Genomic DNA, 9,141 nt, shown 5'->3' on the forward strand with positions numbered 1-9,141 from the left:
AATAACTTTAGAATATGCAATGAATAACAAATTTGGGGGAAAGCAATAGGTAAAATTTCTTGATTTTTTTTTAAGACAGTAGGTGAAAGGGAAAAACCTATTAAGACTCTCCAAAGATCTGCAGGGGGCCTTAGGAGGACCCTGCAGAGGTCGCAGATGTCGGTGCTGTTGCTATGGGAAGAGCTGCAGCCTCACCATGGTAACCACAAAGTCTCTGCTGCCCGGGCTTTGCTGGCCTCAGGAGTGTGTGGTCGCCTTGGGTGTGGATGCTTGATGAGCATCTCTGGAAGTAACCCTCCTGCTTCTCAGCCACCACCACTGCCATGCAAGGGGAGGATGCTGGATCCTCAAAAGGAAAGTTAAAGAAGGTAATGTTGGTGTACAGCCACTGGAAAAAGTACTTATTGTCCAATACAAAATGGAAGCTACCATTCTTGGAGAAATGGGCCATGCCAAGTTGGGAGAACCACAGGAATGCAAAAAATAATAATAATAATAAAATCACTAGCCTTGAGGGTCTCAGTGCCAACCCAAATATAACTTCCCTGGCACGGAAGGTGGTTGAGGAATGTAGACTTATTCATCCTTCAAAAGGAAGTGCAGTAGAACAGCTGTTGTACTATCTGCGGAACCACCGTGATTTACGGTCAGGAAAAGAAAAAAAGAAAAATCAAGCAAACCAAAGATACACTTCCTTTTGAAGGGACAGAGATTGACAAAGTTGCCAGCATTAATGACATGGATAAATACAGTGAGTTATTGTGTGAAAATATTCCGGACAAGGTTCAGTTCTGATTTAATCCCGCAGCTTGCTGGAAATCCCGATAACGTGGAAGAACTACTACTAAATGAAAATGCCTTCCATGCACTAGGAAAAGGCCTGAGAGAAGATTGGAATTAGAGACTTGCATTAGCTACAAACATAGCCTAGATCTTTTTTATTTGCTTTTCCAATTTTTCTCCGTTTCTTGGAGCAATCACTCTTTATAACACTGGACTTCGGTATATGAATATCATTGATGGCGAGTTTAAAAGACACAAGCTTTAGCGAGAAGGATTTTCTGAGAAGAAGGCTGTTGTTGAAGACCTTGAAATCCAAACCTTGAAAAGGATTACCAAAAAAAAATCTTTACAAAGTACCAGGAGCTTGTCATAAAACAGCCACAGCTACTGCAAGTTGCTCTTTATTTGTTTCTGAATCTGGCTTGGGATATTCATATGAAACTGAAGATGAGGAATAAGAATATAGCTCATGTGGGTGAAAACTGTTGATCAGAACACTTTTGAGGGGCTTATCCTAGTTGTAATGTTTTTAAAGAATCTCCGCATTTTTACAGTGAATAGGAATTATGCTGTGGCAGTGGATATTGTTGAAAAACTGGTTAAAACTGATACCATGTGAACATAAAGATTTACTGAATATCATTCTCTGGTTTTTACTAAACCTGACCTTCGACACAGGGCTGAGAAATAAAATGGTATAAATTGGACTTCTTCCAAAACTCTCTGCAGTCCTAGGCAATGAAAATTACCAGCAAATAGCAATATGTCTATTTTACTACAATATGTGTACTGTACTACACTGTGATCACTTTAAGCCAGTGTCTGCACGCACTGACTATACACCATTAATAAATATGCTCTTTGAATGTCCACATGAGTACATCTATTTCAAACTCATTTCTCTCTGCATTAATCTTGCTACTAATGAAAGGAATGGATAGCTGATACGTGAAGGAAATGGTTTGAAGGTGCTCATGAAAAGAACTCTAAAATTCAAGGATCCATTGTTAATAAAATTGACCAGTAACATTTCCCAGTAAGCTGGATCAACTGAAAATGTGTTTATTGATAATGTTGGGCACCTTACAGCCCAGGTTACTGCTGAAGAAGATGAGAAGTTTGTGGCTGAATGTTTGGGAACTCTGGCAAATCTGACCAACCCAGACTTGGACTGGGAGCAGGTTCTTAAGGAGTGCAAGTTCGTTCCATACCTCAAGGATTAAACTAAAACCAGGCACTGGAGAAAATGCCCTTGTTTTGGAAGTGGTTATAATGCCTGGAACTATATCTATGGATAGCTCTTGTGCTGCTTGCTTGCTAAATCTGGGATAATCCCAGCTCTTACTGAATTGCTAAATACTCAACAAGATGAATTTGTTTGTCAGTAACTTGGGTTTTCTACCAGATGGTTTTCCACCAAGCTGCTAGAGATGTCATAATCAAGGAAACACAATCTCCAGCATATCTCATCGATAATGAAATCTGAAAGGTTGGTGATACTACACTAGATATTATAGCAGAATATGATGGCGAATTGGCTAAAAAAATTTGGAAGGAAAAGTTTTGCTGGTATAACTCTCAGTGGCTGGGTAGGGTAGAGTCGTCAGAAGGGTAAGAGTAAGCAGTACTTGTGATGATTGAATTGAGTCATATATCTATGAAGGAGATAGTCTCAAAAGACCTACCTTTTTCTACATCTTACATGGATTAATTACCACTAAAGGAGCCATCAATTCAGATTTCTTCAATTCCTATTACCTTTAGAACAGAGAAGTAATTGTACAGCATTCATTCCCCGGCAGTCTTGGAATGGCTGGATTTGGCCAACCAGTTGGTATTACTGGATGCCCTGCCACAGGTTATGAATTCTGCCCTGATGAACCTTACTCCCATGGGCTATGAGTCTCAATAAAATCATTCCTTTCTTTGTGTACTCTCAGCCTTGAAGAAATCTACATGGGTTGGGTCAACTTTGACCTTGGCCTATTAATATATGTTGATACTATTGTAGGTCTGCATTTCTTTTTTTCCCCTGTTATTTGCTGCAAGTTAACTCCAGCCCCTCTGTCTTCTGTTGAGTACAGTTGATGCTAACACTGCTCACTCATCCAAGCCACATCTTGACGCTGAATAACATTTCCCAAGAGATTCAAAAGCGAAAGTGGAAAAGCTATTAGGCAGGAAAGCAAGCACTATCTTATACACATGAAGTGGCAGTTCTGACCTTGGGAAACAGAGTGCCCTTCATTTGGGAAATCTGGAGCTGGGAGTCTATCTTTTCTTGTTTTTTCTTTTTTCTTTTTTGTTTCCTCTCTGTATCTCTTTTCAAAAGTACACAAGGAAGATCGTAAAAACATGTCATGTATTTTAAATGGTGATGGGTAACTCAATGCCTGTCCGCCTAGTATTTCAACTTTAGTGTATGTTTTTCAAATTTGGGACTAATTTAAAATGGAAGATTATATGAGATTAATTGTTCTCTATATTCCTCTAAATGTAAATTAAAGAGCAAAGAGACAAGATGTTGCAGTTGGTTTTATGATAAGCGAGGAAAATAAACAAAGATTCCCCCTAGCAATCTACAGTCCTTCTCTCTTTCTCCTTTCTGGTATTATTTATAAGTCTATAGCATTAATTTACTGGAAAACAAGCACTCAGTATAGTTTAAGGTATTAAAGGAAGTACTGTTATGACTTATTTAAGAAAAAAGAAACACTAATGGACAACAATTATGCAAAATTCTAAGCAACTAGTCTATGTATAGTTATGAACCTAAGAGGAAGAAAATTGCTATTATAATTCACTATGGCCAATGCATCTAATAGTGTACTTGATTTAATGTAATTGTTTTGTATATTCCATATATTTTCTTGTCCATTTCTCTGCCTGTTAATCTGTTTTTAATAACATTAAAGTACTTGCAACTGCTTCAATTTAAAAAAAAAAAAAAAAAAAAAACTAAGCTGAGCATGGTAGTACATGCCTGTAATCCCAGCATTTTGGAGGCTGAGGCAGGAAGATAGCTACAAGTTCCAGATCATCCTGGGCTACAGAGTGGACACAGCACCAGGCCAGCCTACATTACACAGCGAGACACTGGCTCACAAAAAAAAAAAAAAAAAAACTGAACTCAAAAAATTGCCCAAAAATTTAGAGGACAAAATGGCCTGTGGGTTCATTTAACCAAAACTTTTAGATGCCTACTGTATCCTATGTTCTGTGCTTTGGTACTAGAAGTACAAAGATGAAAAACTATAGTAGACGATTTTTCTTTTTAAATAATACCCAATACATGCTGATAACTGTGTTAGTTATTGTTCTCCCATTGCTGAGATAAAAAACCTGATGCCCAAAATTAAGGAAGGTTTATTCAGCTCACAGTTTATGGAGGTTTCAATCTGTAATCAGCTGGCTCCAAGGCAAGGTGGCATGCCATTCAAGATAGCAGAAGACATCAAAAGCAACAAGAGCAAAAAAGTGGGGAAAGGGAGCCTCTTTTCCTCCTTTATAATGTAGGCAGGCTACCCTTCATAGGGTGGGTGTAGCACTCACACCATCCTCCTGCCTTTCTCTTGCACAGGCTAAGGATGTTTACAAAGTGAGAACCCAGGCCACCTGCTGAGGCACTTAGTTAAACTTCTAAACTTCTCATATTGACACAATGAATCAGCCATCACAACATCCTATGCTGTAAACAGCTGCCCTAGGGCATATTCTGTACACCCTAGGATGTAAAACAGCTAAGTCACTTAGTTAAGCTTCTAAACTTCTCAAGTTGACACAATGTAGCAACCATTACAATAGTCATATTATAGCATGTAGTTTAAAACATGATTTATGTACTTACTATATATATGTTGCATCCTGAAAGAGAGACTTCCTTTGCACTATGCACTTTAGTTCTTCTAACAGTCCTAAGAAGTAGGTGGTATTTTATATCTATTTAATATATGAGACTTAAAGAAGTGTCCAAGCTTACAAAATTAACAAGCATTAGAATATAGATTTGAGCCTGAATAATATTAAATACAAAACTTCCTGAAAAATTACCATTCAATGTCACCTCCAAGATAGCTTGCACTCAAAAACAATTGCTATGTATTAAGCAAAAAACAAGCAGAATTTTGCTAGGTAGAGAAAACCAAAAAAGAAACTATTAGACACAACCAATAGTAAATGTTTCAAAATATCAATCTTAAGCAGCATTTTTTACTAGGATGTGAATATAGCATATACTAAAACTGCCTAACAGATAAATCAAAAGCTCAATAAAGAACACACAGATTGAATGCTTAAAGAGATGAAAAAGAGCTGACCTGATTTCTAAGCACCTAAGTAAATATCTTCTTTAACATAACTTATTTTGGGATAGAATAGGCACCATCCAGGAAGCTGTACCATACAATATTTTCAAATTGTTTTTTTTTGGGGGGGGGGCGGTTTCTGGTACCGGGAATCAAACTCACAACATAGCGCTTGGAGGCAACCATCCAATATTTTTATTCTAGGGTTTCTTACCTAGGAAAACTCCTAATAGGGAACCAACAAGTTAGGATAAAAATAACAAAGACTTAGGGGCCAAACTACTTAAGACTTTCATGAGAATATGTGTATCAAAATACCACATTTTATACCTTAAATGTATACAGATTTCATTAGTCAAATACACTTTAATAAAGCTGGTAGAAATTAATGTTTTTTAAGAGACACACATCTGAAACCCAAATGTGCTATTTATGCTTTTTATAATCTTGAGGAAAGTTGCTTGGCTCCTATGAATTCTGAGGTTATTAATGTAAGAAGTGAAAATAATGCATGATTTCAAATAACATATATTACAAATTCTCCAAAACACACTAAACACACAAGTAAGACATCAACTGTTGAAAGGACAAATAACGAAGAGAGTCGTTATGAAGATCAAAGGAAATCAATGAAAAGCTGTCCAGGAATACCTAAATAGCCAGCATTCACTCTGTCATGACTGGAGAAAAATAGTAGACAACAGAGAGAAGGTCCTTCCCCTGGTGAAGCTTATAGTGCAGTCTGCAAACAAGTGAATACAGAGAATTTTAGAAAGTAGTAACTTCTAATAAAGGAATAAAACATGACTGAGGAGTGAGGCTACTTTAAGTAGGTTAGTCAGGAAAGGGCTCCCTAAGGAAATGGCATGTGACAGAAAAGACCTGGTCATAGAAAAATCTAGAAACAGTCTAAGCAAAATAAGTAACAAGTTTAAGTTCCTCAGTGCAGAAAGTCAACTCCACAAAGAGAAATAAAGCACTGAAGCTGAAGCACAATGAACATGGAGATGACTGGAGAGAGATTATATAGAGTAACATGAAGCTGACAGTACATCCTCTTTGTCTTGGTTACCTTTCTCTCCCATTGCTGAGACAAAATACCTGACACCCAGAATTAAGGAAGGAAAGGTTTACTTTGCTCAGCTTGTGGAGGTTTCAGTCCATACTTAGCTGGTTCCAAGGCAGAATGGCACATGGCTGTGGACAACAGTTCATGGCAGTAGAAGATAGCAAAAGCACCAGGACCAAAAGGGAGGAGTGGCAGCAAGCAAGCCTCTTTTCCTCCCTTATATTGTATACAGACTATCTGCCCCAGTGCGCTTGTAGCACTCACATCCATAATCCCAGCACTGAACCATGGTTCAATCAAAAACTCTAGAAGGCTGCCCTATGACTGCATGAGGTTTGGGGAGACATCTAGACACAAACCATAACACTCTTGTAGACTGGGAAAGAAAGATATGTATTATACCCAGCTGTAATAGAAGCCAGTGAAGGGCTTTGAGCAAGCATGTAACACATTCTGATTTACACTCCTAAAATTCCTCTCTGGCTTCTAGAAGAAGAAGAAAGCACAAACAGCCAAAAGAGTGAGCCAAACCACACTGCAGGAAAGAAATAAGGAAATCTGACATGCTGGTGGCAGCAGCTGAGATGAAGGGATGAGTATAGATGCTTTCTATGTTTTCCAGAGAAAGCTAAGAGAATTACTGATGGCTTATCTATGGAATAGAGTGAAGGAAAAAGAGAAAAATAATACTTGATTTGAAGCTTAAGTAACTGGGTAGTCTTTGGTACCGTTTACTGAACTGGCTTCAAAGTTCTTCTTTGACAAATGTTTCAAGATGCTTCTTAGACATCCTGACAATACTTAACTCCAAGATGCTATTCTGGTATTCAGAAAAAGGGATAACTCATTATCCAAATTTAGGAGTTCTGACAAATAGAAAGGAATATAAATACTTTCCTTGGTGGTTGTTTCACTGTTTTTTCTTCCTAGGAGGCATTGTTGTTGTGTTGTTATTGTTCCTTCTTCTGTATTTTTTAGTTTCTGTTTTTATTAGCATATGTTTGTGATCCATAGTCATTAATTTCATCTTGGGGAGTTGATATATATACACCTCTTAATCATTTTTACTTTCTCTTCCCCTGCCTACCGAGCTCTCCCTCCTCCCGCATAATACAAAGACAAAAATGCTAAGAAATGTGTACGGGGTAGATAGAGTTCAATTTTAGTGTATCTCTTACATAATGAATTCACCTATCTATGGGTGATATATGACATATGACTGATACATGTCATACATCAGTATCAAATTTGCTCAATCAGTTACTGTTTCTGTGTGTTTTATTTAGTTAAGCTTCATTTCCAAAAAGAATTGAAAGCTACTTGACAAAAGATGCATCATATGCTACCAATTTTTCTGCATATAATAATAGCATTTAGTTTGTTTTATATGTCATGTACGTAATGAAGTAACAGGTCTCTAGACTACACTGCCAGAAATACCCTTAGTGGTCCAATTGCAGTGCCATATGTGGTTAAGGGGCTACATTAGCTTAATTTTCCCTGTGCTCTTTGAATCACGGTTATCTCTCTGTACTGCAATGAGAAAGTTCATTTGAATTTCTCCCTATCCTATGTGAAAAAGTAGACTTTACAAATAGAATTTCCAAATGAAAGCTTGGGAAAAGGCTCAGAAATCTCAGATTATCTCACCAGTTCATCTCTGTTGTCATCAGAACAGATTAGAAAAAGGAGAGAAAATAGTCTGGAAAATCTAGCCCTGTTCTGCAAGCTTCCCTTGCACTTTATGATATGCAAGTTTGCTCTTTGTTATTATTGAACAACAGCCAATCTTCTTGAAAGTCAACAAAGGTCAGGCATTTAGGGAGAAGAGAAACTCAGACGCATGCTTCAAACAGGCAGAGCTGTTCTCAGGTGATTTCTGGGCTGAGCTATGCATCTTCTCTTAGCCTGAGCTTACTTGGGGACTCACCCCCTCTTCACATACCATAGTAAAGAAACAAGCTGCAGAGATGAAAGTGAAACCACTGGTAGAAGAAAGGATGAGTTGGCTTTTTTCCATGCATTTGAACGATGAGCCCTTAGAATTTGTCGCCTTTTTTCTACTCTGGGCTTCAGAGTACTAGAGGGAATGGAAATGTGCCCAGATTTTATTTCTTTGAAACAGAGTCCTATAAAGACTACTGCTTACCCCATTCACTCAAATACAAATGACAATGTCTTGGCCAGCAATTGCCTAGTGAAAAGGCTACACAGGACAGATGTTACCAAGTAAGATTGAAAAAATAATAACAATTGAAGAACTTTTAAATAACAATTTACCACTCCCAAGTCACACTCTGGGTTTCTTGCTCTATGCACAATGCATTCTAAATCTTATTTCCTGCAAAATAATTCTGTAAGATCATCATTTTTCTTCTTCCTGTGGACTTCAGCCAAACAGATTTGGATTAACCATAAGGCAATCTTGTCTTCAGGCAGTGCATGGCATTCTTTCAGTTTTATTCATTTCTTTATTACTTAAAGTGGATATCTAAATGTATATACGTATAGTGAGGGTTTAATTGCATACACATATATTCTTAAATGATATATTCCTCAGCTGTTTTATTTTTAAACATTATAAGAAGAGTGCAACACTATATATCATCTTCTGGAATTTGTGGTTTTATTCATTATGCAACTAACACTCATTTGAATAATCTCACATTTCCATAGCTCATTCATTTGCGTGCTATATAATATCTTTTTGTGTAAATAAATGGTAACTTGTTTTTCTGTTTTCAGATTTTTATGACTATGCACAGAACTACTACAATCATTCTTCTAATGGGTAACTTCTAGCACATCCAGTGCTAAAGCAAAGTGATACCGGTATAAGCCACCAAGTTTTGTACTTATTTTGGTAGATCCATTCAAGCAGTTTCAAACCCTTCCAAATGAAAACAGAGTAACAAATATATGTAAATTCACATTTGATATATACCTTGTAAGTAAGTATTCAACCTTGTACATGTAGACAAAATA

General features: G+C 37.2%; 1 pseudogene; it reads left to right on the forward strand.

Moving 5' to 3' along the window:
- Positions 1–323: 323 nt before the first annotated feature.
- On the forward strand, positions 324–2,685 carry LOC102009396 (annotated as a pseudogene).
- Positions 2,686–9,141: the final 6,456 nt, after the last annotated feature.

Source organism: Chinchilla lanigera, unplaced genomic scaffold (genome assembly GCF_000276665.1).
Source record: "Chinchilla lanigera isolate Chin_1 unplaced genomic scaffold, ChiLan1.0 scaffold00021, whole genome shotgun sequence".
NCBI lineage: Eukaryota > Metazoa > Chordata > Mammalia > Rodentia > Chinchillidae > Chinchilla > Chinchilla lanigera.